The sequence below is a fragment of the Saccopteryx bilineata genome, chromosome 6 (assembly GCF_036850765.1).
Source record: "Saccopteryx bilineata isolate mSacBil1 chromosome 6, mSacBil1_pri_phased_curated, whole genome shotgun sequence".
Lineage (NCBI taxonomy): Eukaryota > Metazoa > Chordata > Mammalia > Chiroptera > Emballonuridae > Saccopteryx > Saccopteryx bilineata.
In genome coordinates, this window is record NC_089495.1 from 152,472,926 (window position 1) to 152,485,474 (window position 12,549).

Sequence of the window (12,549 nt, forward strand, 5' to 3'; positions counted from 1 at the left end):
TGGTTTTTTCTGATTTACTTATTTCACTTCGTATAATGTTATCAAGATCCCACCATTTTGCTGTAAATGATCTGATGTCATCATTTCTTATGGCTGAGTAGTATTCCATAGTGTATATGTGCCACATCTTCTTTATCCAGTCATCTATTGACGGGCTTTTTGGTTGTTTCCATGTCCTGGCCACTGTGAACAATGCTGCAATAAACATGGGGCTGCATGTGTCTTTACGTATCAATGTTTCTGAGTTTTGGGTGTATATACCCAGTAGAGGGATTGCTGGGTCATAAGGTAGTTCTATTTTCAGTTTTTTGAGGAACCACCATACTTTCTTCCATAATGGTTGTACTACTTTACATTCCCACCAACAGTGTATGAGGGTTCCTTTTTCTCCACAGCCTCTCCAACATTTGCTATTACCTGTCTTGTTAATAATAGCTTAATGTAACAGGTGTGAGGTGGTATCTCATTGCAGTTTTGATTTGCATTTCTCTAATAACTAAAGAAGATGAGCATCTTTTCATATATCTGTTGGCCATTTGTACTTCCCCCTGGGAGAAGTGTCTGTTCATGTCCTCTTCCCATTTTTTTATTGGATTGTTTGTTTGTTTGTTGTTGAGTTTTATGAGTTCTTTGTATATTTTGGATATTAGGCCCTTATCTGAGCTGTTGTTTGAAAATAACATTTCCCATTTAGTTGGCTTTCTGTTTATTTTGTTATCAGTTTCTCTTGCTGAGCAAAAACTTCTTAGTCTGATGTAGTCCCATTCATTAATTTTTGCCTTCACTTCTCTTGCCATTGGAGTCAAATTCATAAAATGCTCTTTAAAACCCAGGTCCATGAGTTGAGTACCTATGTCTTCTTCTATGTACTTAATTGTTTCAGGTCTTATGTTTAGATCTTTGATCCATTTTGAGTTAATTTTAGTACAGGGGGACAAACTGTAGTCCAGTTTCATTCTTTTGCATGTGCCTTTCCAGTTTTCCCAGCACCATTTATTGAAGAGGCTTTCTTTTCTCCATTGTATGTTCTTGGCCCCTTTATCAAAAATTATTTGACTATATATATATGTGGTTTTATTTCTGGACTTTCTATTCTGTTCCATTGGTCTGAGTGTCTACTTTTCTGCCAATACCATGCTGTTTTGATTGTTGTGGCCCTATAATATAGTTTGTAGTCAGGTATTGTAATGTCCCCAGCTTCATTCTTTTTCTTTAGGATTGCTTTAGCTATTCAGGGTTTTTTATAGTTCCATATAAATCTGATGATTTTTTGCTCTATTTCTTTAAAAAATGTCATTGGAATTTTGATGGGAATTGCATTAAATTTGTATATTGCTTTGGGTAATATGGCCATCTTGATTATATTTATTCTTCCTAACCAAGAACAAAGAATATTCTTCCATCTCATTATATCTTTTTCAATTTCTCTTAACAATGGTTTATAGTTTTCATTATATAAGTCCTTTACATTCTTTGTTATGTTTATTCCTAAGTATTTTATTTTTTTTTGTTACAATCATGAATCATAATTTTGTTGAAATTATTCTTTTGAGTTCGTTCTCAGTTGTTTCATTGTTGGCATATAGAAAGACTATTGACTTCTGTATGTTAATTTTGTATCCTGCGACCTTACTGTATTGGCTTATTGTTTCTAGTAGTCTTTTTATGGATTCTTTGGGGTTTTCGATATATAGGATCATATCTTCTGCAAAAAGTGATACCTTTACTTCTTCTTTTGCGATATGGATGCCTTTTCTTTCTTTGTCTTGTCTGATTGCTCTGTCTAGAACCTCTAGTACCACATTAAATAAGAGTGGAGAGAGTGGACAATCCTGTCTTGTTCTTGATTTAAGGGGGAAAGCCTTCAGTTTAGTGCCATTTAATATGATGTTAGCTGATGGTTTATCATATATGGCCTTTATCATGTTGAGATATTTTCCTTCTATACCCATTTTGTTGAGAGTCTTAAACATAAAATTGTGTTGTATTTTATCAAAAGCCTTTTCTGCGTCTATTGATAAGATCATGTGGTTTTTGTTCTTTGTTGTGTTGATATGGTGTATTACGTTAACAGTTTTACGTATGTTGAACCATCCTTGAGATTCTGGGATGAGTCCCACTTGATCATGATGTATTATTTTTTTAATATGTTGTTGTATTCGATTTGCTAGTATTTTAGCATCTGTATTCATTAGAGATATTGGTCTGTAGTTTTCTTTTTTTGTGCCATCCTTGCCTGGTTTTGGTATGAGGGTTATGTTGACCTCATAAAATGTGTTTGGAAGTATTGCTTCTTCTTCAATTTTTTGGAAGACTTTGAGTAGAATAGGAACCAAGTCTTCTTTGAATGTTTGATAAAATTCGCTGGTATAGCCGTCAGGGCCTGAACATTTATTTTTGGGGAGGTTTTTAATGGTTTTTTCTATTTCTTCTCTACTAATAGGTCTGTTTAGGCTTTCTGCTTCTTCTTGACTCAGTCTAGGAAGGTTGTATTCTAGGAATTTATCCATTTCTTCTAGATTGTTGAATTTAGTGGCATAAAGTTTTTCATAGTATTCTACAATAATTCTTTGTATATCTACGGTGTCCGTGGTGATTTCTCCTCTTTCATTTTGGATTTTGTTTATATGAGTTCTTTCTCTTTTTTCCTTGGTAAGTCTTGCCAAGGGTTTGTCAATTTTGTTGATCTTTTCAAAGAACCAGCTCTTTGTTCTATTAATTTTTTCTATAGTTTTACTGTTCTCTATTTCATTTATTTCTGCTTTGATTTTTATTATCTCCTTTCTTCGGCTGGTTTTGGGTTGTCTTTGTTCTTCTTTTTCTAGTTCCTTAAGGTGTGAAGTTAAGTGGTTCACTTGGGCTCTCTTTTGTTTGTTCATATATGCCTGAAGTGATATGAACTTCCCTCTTATCACTGCTTTTGCTGCATCCCATAGATTCTGATATGTCGTATTGTCATTTTCATTAGTCTGTATATATCTTTTGATCTGTGCACTTATTTCTTCTTTGACCCATTCATTTTTTAAAAGTATGTTGTTCAGTTTCCACATTTTTGTGGGATTTTTTTTTCTTTTTTGCAGTTGAATTCTAGTTTCAAGGCTTTATGATCAGAAAATATGCTTGGTACAACTTTGATTTTTCTGAATTTGCTGATGTTGTTTTTGTGGCCTAACATATGGTCAATTGAGAATGATCCATGTACACTGGAGAAAAATGTATACTCAGTCACTTTGGGATGAAATGTCCTATAGATGTCTATCATATCCAGGTGCTCTAGTGTTTTGTTTAAGGCCACTATCCTTGTTGATTCTCTGTTTGGATGACCGATCTAGAGCCGTCAGCGGTGTATTGAGGTCTCCAAGTATGATTGTATTTTTGTCAGTTTTTGTTTTAAGGTCAATAAGGAGCTGTCTTATATATTTTGGTGCTCCTTGGTTTGGTGCATATATATTAAGAATTGTTATGTCTTCTTGATTCAGTGTCCCCTTAGCCATTATGAAATGGCCATTTTTGTCTCTGAGTACTTTTCCTGTCTTGTAGTCAGCATTATCCGATATGAGTATTGCTATGCCTGCTTTTTTTTGGATGTTATTTGCTTGGAGTATTGTTTTCCAGCCTTTCACTTTGAATTTATTTTTATCCTTGTTAGTTAGATAAGTTTCCTGTAGGAAGCATACAGTTGGATTTTCTTTTTTAATCCATTCTGCTACTCTGTGTCTTTTTATTGGTGAGTTTAATTCATTTACATTTAGTGTAATTATTGACACTTGTGAGTTCCCTATTGCCATTTTCTAGATTGCTTTCTGTTAGTTTTGTGTCTTGTTTGATCCTTCTGTTTTGTTTTTCTATCTTTTGTTTTTATTTGGTTGTATTCCATACATCTTTCCTCTGTTGCTATCTTTTTTATCTCATGTGCTTCTGTGGAGTTTTTTCAATGGTGGTTACCTTTAAGTAATGAAAAGGGTTTCTACCCTGTTCATTGTAGCGCACTATTTTGTGAGTATTTTTGCATCCCATCGTCCTTTGCTACTGTTAATCTCCATCCTCTCCCCCCTTTCTTTTTGTTGTTGTCACAGTTTAAATTTGGTTTTATTGTGTTCTTCTTGGAGCTTTTACTTGTGGCTCTGTTTTTTTTTTTGTTCTTTGTATCTGATTGGAGAACCCCCTTTAGTAATTCCTGGAGTGGGGGTTTTCTGATGATAAATTCCCTCATCTTTTCTGTATCTGTGAATGTTTTTATTTCTCCTTCATATTTGAAGGATAGCTTTGATGGGTATAGTATTCGTGGCTGAAAGTTCCTCTCTTTCAGGACTTTAAATATTGGGGTCCACTCTCTTCTAGCTTGTAGAGTTTCTGCTGAGAAATATGATGGTAATCTAATGGGCCTTCCTTTATATGTTGTATTCTTCTTTTCCCTGGCTGCCTTGGGAATTTTTTCTTTGCCATTGGTTTGTGCCAATTTCATTATGATGTGCCTTGGAGTAGGTTTGTTGGGGTTAAGAAAACTCGGAGTTCTGTTTGCTTCATGAATTTGAGGCTTTAGTTCTTTCCACAGGCTTGGGAAGTTCTCATCTATTATTTGTTTGAGTATGTTCTCCATTCCATTTTCTCTCTCTTCTCCCTCTGATATACCTATTATTCTTATGTTATTCCTTCTGATGGAGTCAGATAATTCTTGTAGGGCTATCTCATTTTTTTTAATTTTTGAGTCTCTTTCTTCTTCTCTCTGTTGTGCCTCAAGTTGCTTGTCTTCTATTTCACTAATCCTCTCTTCTATCTGGCCTGTTCTATTAGCTAAGCTTGTTACCTCGTTTTTCAGCTCATGAATTGAGTTTTTCATCTCTGTTTGATTTGTTTTTATAGTTTCAATTTCCTTGGACATATATTCTTTGTGTTCATTGAGTTGTTTTCTGAGCTCCCTAAATTGCCTTTCTGTGTTTTCTTGTATATCTCTGAGTATTTTTAGGATTTCTATCTTGAATTCTCTGTCATTTAGCTCCAAGGTTTCCAATATATTAAATTTTTTCTCCATAGATTTTTCCTCATCTATCTGTGTTACCTCTCTTTCTTTTGTATCCATGATATTTGATTTTCTCTTCCTTAATGGCATCTGAGGGTGGTTTTGTTGATAGTATTAATGAGATTTAATAAAGAATAAAAAGTTAAAAAAATAAAAAATCGAAAAAAGTTTTTTTAAATTAATAATGAAATAAAGAAAAATAAAATAATATAAAATTAAAAAAAAAGAAATTATTTCCCCCCTCCTTTTTTCCTTTCCTCTCCTCTCCCCTCTTTCTTGAGAAAATCTTGTGGTGAACTGTGAATTATATTGTATTTAATAGAACAAACAATGCCTGTAATGGAGGGCCTGAATTGGGGAAAAGTAATAAAGGGGCAAAAAATAAATAAATAAATAAATAAAAATAAAAAAATAAAAAAGGGGGGTATGGACCCACAAAAAGCAAATAATGAAAAAATTTGGATCAAGAATAAAATGACTTGCGTTTAGGTGTTGGTTGACTAAGAGTTATGATGAGAGGAATAAGAGAGAAACAGGAAAATGGGGGGACAAATTCAAAAATTACTATTGTATTTAGTGGAACAAGAGCTTGATAAAATGGAGAGTGAGGGATGGCAGCACTGCTAGTGTGTTAAAAAGGTGAAGTAAAAACCCCCCAAAATGCCACAAACATAAGTTTGAGTCCCAGATAAGATAATTTGTTTGTTATTGAGGTTTGAATGAGAGGAGACGTAAAGGAGAAAGGAAGAAACTAATATAGAGGGAGAAAAGAAAGAGAGAGAGAGAAAAAAGAGGGAACCACTAAAAGAAGAAAAAGAAAAAAGAGAAAGAGAGAGAGCATTAAGGGTTTTGGAGTGCAACCCTCATAGAGAGAAAGGAAGAGGAAAGAAAAGATAATGGGAGATGTAACACTTATGGGTAGTGTAGTTCAAGGAGAGGAGAGAGTAAGACTGGTACAGAGTTGAACGACCAAATTGGAGGAAGAAAAAAAAATCAAGGATGAAGATAAGAGAAACAAAGAAACAAATATAATAAAATGGGATAGGTTATAAAGTCTGCGGATTATTCTTGACTTTGAGAGGTTATCTTCTTGCTTTTTCTTTTCTCTCCCTCTTCCTGGTCGGTGACTCTGTACCCCAGGTTCTGCCCCTTTGGCATGCTTAGGTAGAGGTTTGCAGTTGATAAGTCTCTATGGCGATGTCATGTATTGTGCTTTAATCACGTTGGCAGTTGAGGCTCATTAGCATTTATAGGCTCCGACAGTGAGAGAGTCCGTGTTCCTGGAGCCTCTCTCCTAGTCTTTCCTTCCGCAATTAGTAGCCTGATAATCCAGCTATGGGGTTGCTGCTGCCTCTGCCTGGATAGTAAGAGGCTCAAAGAGCTGGCCACTCCCCACTCTATTCCCACTCAGCACAGGGTTCTGGGTAAGGCTCAGTCAGTCAGAGCTGCTAGCATAATCAGCCAGGGCTTCCGCCCACTCCAAGACCTCTGGCTCTGCCACTCTGTCCGGTAACACAGGCAGGCACCCACTCCCGGGGTGCTTGGAGGAAACTCGTTCACTATCTGCGCACGCAGACCAGGATGTCAGTCCGGAAGTCTCGCCCTCTGAGTGAAACCCCCCCGCCTGCACTGAAAAGTTCCAGTGTTGGAATTGGCTCTCACTCCGTCCCCGTGTGCGGCCCTTTCAAGGTGCTGGGATGGCGGATGGCCCGAGATTCCGCTTTAGGCCCACACAAGGCCCCTGACTGTGCCTCTCTTTTGGGACAACATGGGCAGGCACTGCCGAGGCACCTGGAGGAATCTCTCGCTCACCATCTGCACGCGCAGACCAGGACATCAGACCAGCAGCGTCACCCTCTGAGTGAAACCTCCTCCCGCACGGAAAAGTTCCAGTGTTGGAATTAGTTCTCGCTCCCTCCCCGTGCGCGGCTCCCCCAGGGCAGTGGGGCAGCCTGGAGATTCCACTTTCGGCCCACACAAAGGCCTCTGACTCTGCCTCTCTGTGGTACAACACGGGTGCACACTCCCGGGGCTTTGGAAGGAATCTCTCGCCCACTATCTGTGCGTGCTGACCAGGAGTTCGGGTAAAATTGCTGCCCCGCTTGTCTTTCTTTGTCTGGGTTTGGCACGAGTGTTAGCTGTATTGCCTGGGTTGTCACAGGAACAGTTTTTCCTCAGCTTGGATCTCCGTGCCACAGCCTGGTTTGGCCATTTGTGCCGCAGCCTGGATCTATTCACCCCCTTTGCCCGCCTTAGTTTCTATATTCTCAGTTTCCAGTGAAAGCCGCCCTGTTTAGGTTAGTGAGGAAGGCATAGCATTTCTTACTCCCTATTTCCTTCGGGGTTTGGTTATATATTTAGCCAATTTTTCACTCGATCATACCTTTGGTTGTATTGCGAAACATCTGGAGGCTCCAAGGATAGGTTTTTCTGTTTCTGGTTGAAGATCTTGTTGAGTTTTGGGGGAGATTTATCAGTATCGCTTCCTACCCCGCCATTACTCTCTGTTCACTATTTCAAGCCATTACAAAAATACCAATGTAAAATAGATACAGAATTATGTATCATCTCATAAATTCTTCCAAGTTTTTACTTCAACCATGAGTAGATACTAAAAAAAAAAAAAAAAAAAATTGGACCAAGAAAATTCAACAAATGTGTCTGCTTAAGTGCAATTAGTTCCCATTTTTTAAAGTATTTTTAATTACTTTGTTTTAAATAGCTAAATAGAACAGATAAGTTTCATTGCAATAATTTCACCCATGATTTAATTTAGTCTCAATGGCTACTAATTACTTTTGTTTAAAGGTTATTATTAGTTCAGTTTTATAAGTAGTTTCACTAATTTTTGTTGGGAATACCACTTCCACAGGAAATAAGGGATAGCATGGGTAAAGAGGAAGCAGATCCCTAGGGTGATGGTGAAGGGGCATCCCAGGATGACAGCTGGGTACTAGCAGGGATGGCAACCAGTTCAGACTGGAGTGGGTCAGACAGTCTCAGAGATTTCTTCAGGGTGATGAACATATGGAATACCTCATAAATCTGAATGCATCTTTTTAGAGAAATATTGGACCATTGGAAAATTAGGGACTGAATGTCAATGGATAAAACTTATGATCTCAAAGAAGAACAAAAAGTTGTACAGCCATGGCTCAGCTGGAGACAGTGTTTACATAATTGTAGTCATGTAATGTTAATCATGTAAAATCTAACATGTAAGTGGTAAATATTTGGGAAGTTGGTGGGATAGAAAGGATAAATAGTGTGGTGAGGAGTGTGGGGGGTGTGTGAAAGATCAGGATCATCTCCCATAGTGGGAGTCAATGGGCAATGCCTAAAACTGAAAAGTCAAGTGTATAAATATGAAGCTGTCATTTACATATGTGGAAGTAAGACCAAAAGAATCAGTTTTGAAAATCGAAACTAGTTGCTTCCAAGGAAGGAAAATGGGGGAAGGGATAGAAACTGCTTATTTTCTTTTCTTGCAACAAATCTTGCAAACAGCTATATAAACTTAAAAAAAATGAAAGAAAAAAGCTGGGAAGAAAAAAGTCATGATCTATGATCAAAGACTGCTTGTAATCTAATAGCTTATGCAAATAACCTAAAAACTTATAAGGGTGGCTATTGGTTCTGTCTGCTCAGCCCTTCTTCCTCCCCTGAATTTTCAGAAACCAGCCTTTCTGGCTACAGAGGTGGGCCAGTTACAGACCCTCACAGCCACAGCCACAGTGATTGGTCTAAGGAGTAAGCACATGACCTAAAGAAGACCAACCAGGTTCCCAGAACTTTTCAAATTCCTGTCAGGGGATAAGAACCTCCTCTTCTTCTCTGATCACAAAATCCAAGAATATGGGTCTATTAACTGTGGGCAGCTCTCTAACCACCACCTGGATAAGTTTTTATCAGCCAAGGAAGTAATAGAGAAGAACTAGGGGAGGACAGAGAGGATCTGTAGGGTTTTTGGGCACTGAATCCAGTCTTTCCCAAGACCTGCTTTGCCCTGCCCTCTGGTCAGTTACACAGCCCAATTAAATCCCTCCTTCCACTTAAACAAGATTGAATTGGTTTTCTGCGTAGTCATAAATACTAATACACAGTCGAAAAGCATCCAACAAAACTGTAAATTTTTTTTTTTATTACAAAATGTTTCAGGCCCTGGCCGGTTGGCTCAGTGGTAGAGCGTCGGCCTGGCGTGCGGGGGACCCGGGTTCAATTCCTGGCCAGGGCACATAGGAGAAGCGCCCATTTGCTTCTCCACCCCCACCCCCTCCTTCCTCTCTGTCTCTCTCTTCCCCTCCCGCAGCCAAGGCTCCATTGGAGCAAAGATGGCCCGGGCGCTGGGGATGGCTCCTTGGCCTCTGCCCCAGGCGCTAGAGTGGCTCTGGTCACGGCAGAGCGACGCCCCGGAGGGGCAGAGCATCGCCCCCTGGTGGGCAGAGCGTCGCCCCTGGTGGGCGTGCCGGGTGGATCCCAGTCGGGCGCAGGCGGGAGTATGTCTGACTGTCTCTCCCCGTTTCCAGCTTCAGAAAAATACAAAAAAAAAAAAAAATGTTTCAAACAAACACAAAAGTTGAGAGAATGATGAAACCCCACATTCTCATCACCCAGCCTCACAGTTATTATCTTGACAATCTTGTTTCATCTGTGTCTCCCTCCTTTTTTGTTCCTCAGAAATATATTAAAAGACAATCCTAGACATTATTTTATTCACTTAGTCCCTGAACTCTACCTGTGCTTTGTTTTCTGGTCTTGGTGGCAGGAAAGTGCCAGAGAACCACCTGTTTTGTCCATATTTGAGCTAAATGGAATTGGTTTTCACAGTTCAAAAATAGTCAAATAATGGAAATATTGGATAATCTGATCTAATACTTCAATATGAATATAATCTAACTGCTAAGTATTTTTTTTTACGTATAACTACTATTCCATTATTATACCTAATATGTATTTGTGTCCACCATTTGTTAAAAACAGGATCCAAACAAGGTCTGACCATTGATTTGGTTAAAATAACTTTCCAAGCATCCTCACTCTCGTTTAGTTCTCTTGAAGAAACCTAAGCAGAAGAATCAGATCCCAACTCCTTGTGTATATTTTTCAGTATACACTTAGAGTCAATAATACACCATATATACGTGTGTTTGTGTATCTATCTCACTATGCCAAGCCTGGTGCTCTTTGCTACACATTCTTTCTGCATTTACCTTACAAGGTGATTACCAGTATCATTCTTATTTTGTAGATAAGGAAAGACTAAGGAGGTTCACTGACTTGCCCAAAGTTACCAGCTGGTAAGTGGCAGAGCTGAGGTTAGAATTCAGGCTATGTAGCTCCAAAGCCCAAGTTCCTAGCTACTGCTTTCTACCTGTGTTTTATACACCTGTCCTGGTGAGCCTAAGTGCCTGACATATGCTTGTTATTATTTTATCTCACAAAGTACTGAGATCTTTTAGGGAAGGTGACAACCAGAGTTCATGTAGGCAGCAAGACAGGGCTGAATGACTGCATCCGTGGAGCTCAGGAGTTAGTATTTAGGACTATTCATTGTATTTCCTCCCTAGTCATCAACTCTGGCACTCCTTTCTGAGTCCACCAGCTTTGCTGTGGGCTCTTCCTCCCTCTGAACTGCTGACTTCTGGTCTTTCTCCACTTACTTGCTTAGCCTCAGTGGTCATTCCTCTTGGCTTTATATGTTATCTCCTTTCCCACTTGAAGTCTCCTTTTCTTGTTTTCAATCTCATCCTCCAAGCTTTCCACAACTCTTAGATTATAATTTATTCAGTTAGAGCATTTTTTTACTCTTGTGAACCCTAAAGCTAATGAACCCAGTATTGATGTTTCAGGCTAAAGAACTCCTACCCTTATTGGCTGATCTAATTTTTCTCTTCATTTCAAGTATATCACTCTTCAGACATCAGAGCAGGCACACCAACTATGCTGGCTGCTTTGGACTTCACTGTTATTATGTGGTCAACAGGATGCCTAGCTCACATAGTGCTTTCCGGGGAACTGCCTGCTTCATGAGGACCAGCGAGTACAGGAAGATCATCTCGTCAGTACTTCTCAAACCGCAGCATGCACAGAAATCAAACTGAATCAGTGGTAGATCTGGGCTGGGGCCTGAGATGCTGCTTTTCTAATAAGCCTAGGTGGTGCCAAGGTTGCTGGTCAGTTTGCCCTCTTTGAGTAGCAACAGTCTAGATCAGGGGTCTCAAACTCGCGACCCGCAGACTGGCCCGCAGATTAATCCACGAAGTTTGATTAGTCTGCGGGCTGCACAAAATTGGTGGGCGGGCCGCACGGCCGCGAGTTTGAGACCCCTGGTAGATCATTCCTTCTCAACAGCAATTGCACGTTAGACTCCCTCAGGTGCCTCTAATTAAGGAACCTAGATGAAGGGGGGGGGGGGTGTTACAAAAGCTCCCAGGAGATTCTCATAAACAATCAGAGATGAAACTCGCCATCTGGAGGCTGAAGTGGCAGAAGGAACTGGCTGGCCAGATGGAAGAAGTAGGGTGGCTACAAGGGGGTGGGGATCCTGGCTTGTGCCTTTGTTCCTTGTCTCTCTCCTTCTCCAAGCAGTCCCTCGCCTTTTCTCTCACGTTCCCCCTACCAGTCTAGCGCCTTCCTAAATCGTTGTAGCAATAAGAAAAAGTTGTGCAAACTGAAAATTAACATCTCTTCTTAGGTCCCTCAGAAAACCTAGATCACAAGGCAACCATTGCCCTAACAATTGAGACGGGCAGATACAGAGAACCACCTCACCAGGAGCACAAGTCCACAGCTGGAGCCCACAGGGTGGGAACATGTTAACTGTAAGTGACAAATTGCTGGAGGCTGAGTGTAACCGAGCTGAGAATTAAAAATTCCAGAGATGGGGAGGAGGAAATTCTAAGGGACCTCTACACTTTTGTTCAACTCCAGGGCTTTACCAGATTCTTAGGATGGAGATGAGAAAAGTCTCCTTCTTCTTCCCGCAGTGGAGGGGGAAAGAAGGTGCAGCTTCTAGGAAATAGCACTTTCTGGAAAAAAAAGAAAAAGTAATTAAAAACCACCTTACAATTGAGCAAGCATGCACTTCAGTACAAAATCAGCGATGAGTTCTTGTATGCTAGCTGCTCTGGATTGTAGATGTGTAAGACTGGCCCCTCTCCTTCAGGAACTCGTGGTGTAGTGGGAATTGCTTAAGTGTATACAGTAATGTCAGAGATGGATAGTTGCTGCCCCTCATAGCTCCTCTTGGATTCTTCTATAGTAATAGGACTTTCTTTTTAGGCTGAGAACATGCTTTCTAGAATAAAGATTATATTTCCCAGCCTCCCTTGCAAGGTGAGTGTGGCCATAGACAAAGTACTTGCTGATAATGTAGTGAAAGTTTTATGTGCAACTTTCTGAAACAGATTCTTAAATTAAGTGGATATCCAAGCCCTTACCCTCATAACTGTGAATATGACCTTATTTGGAGAAAGTTTTTGCAGATGTAATTAAGTTAAGGATCTAGATGTGAAGTGACACTCGATATG